This window comes from Arachis duranensis, chromosome 10 (assembly GCF_000817695.3).
Source record: "Arachis duranensis cultivar V14167 chromosome 10, aradu.V14167.gnm2.J7QH, whole genome shotgun sequence".
Lineage (NCBI taxonomy): Eukaryota > Viridiplantae > Streptophyta > Magnoliopsida > Fabales > Fabaceae > Arachis > Arachis duranensis.
Genome location: NC_029781.3, coordinates 64,255,922 through 64,257,151, shown reverse-complemented (window position 1 = coordinate 64,257,151; position 1,230 = coordinate 64,255,922).

Below are 1,230 nucleotides of genomic sequence, written 5' to 3'. Positions count from 1 at the left end.
TGCTTGGGCTGAGCTTGATTAATTCACGAGCTAAGGCATTTCTTGGCGTCAAACTTCAGGTTATGACGTGTTTTGGGCGTTCAACTCCGGATCATGACGTTTTTCTGGCATTTAACTCCAGACAGCAGCATGAATTTGGCGTTCAACGCCAAGTTACGTCGTCAATCTCCGAATAAAGTATGGACTATTATATATTGCTGGAAAGCTCTGGATGTCTACTTTCCAACGCCGTTGAGAGCGCGCCATTTGGAGTTCTGTAGCTCCAGAAAATCCATTTCGAGTGCAGGGAGGTCAGATTCCAACAGCATCAGCAGTCCTTTTGTCAGCCTTCTTTAGAGTTTTGCTCAAATCCCTCAATTTCAGTCAGAATTTACCTGAAATCACAGAAAAACACACAAACTCATAGTAAAGTCCAGAAATGTGAATTTAACATAAAAACTATTGAAAACATCCCTAAAAGTAGCTTAAACTTACTAAAAACTATATAAAAACAATGCCAAAAAGCGTATAAATTATCCGCTCATCATGGATCCATTCTTTAATTTTCTTATTTTTATTTTTCTGTTTTTTGATTTTATGCTTTATGTGTTATCCATGTTTATGTCTTCATTACATGATCATTAGTGTCTATGCATTAAAACTATGAATAATTCCATGAATCCTTCACCTCTCTTAAATGAAAAATGTGCCTAATTACAAGAGAACAAGAAATACTTGAATTTCAAATTTTATCCTGAAATTAGTTTAATTATTTTGATGTGGTGGCAATACTCTTTGTTTTCTGAATGAATGCTTGAACAGTGCATTTTTTTAAAGTGAAGTTTATGAATGTTAAAATTATTGGCTCTTGAAAGAATGATGAACAAAGAGAAATGTTATTGATAATCTGAAAAATCATGAAATTGATTCTTGAAGCAAGAAAAAGCAGTAAAAAAATGGCAAAAAAAAAGGAAAGAGAGAAAGAAAGGAAAAGAAAAAGCAGGCAGAAAAAGCTAATAGCCCTTTAAACCAAAAGGCATGGGTAAAGAGGATCCGAGGGCTCAAGGGAATAAAATCCTGGCCTAAGCAGCTAAATCAAGCTGTCTCTAACCATGTACTTATGTCATGAAGGTCCAAGTGAAAAGCTTGAGACTGAGTGGTTAAAGTCGTTATCCAAAGCAAAAGAGTGTTCTTAAGAACTCTAGACACCTCTAACTGGGGACTTTAGCAAAGCTGAGTCACAATCTGAAA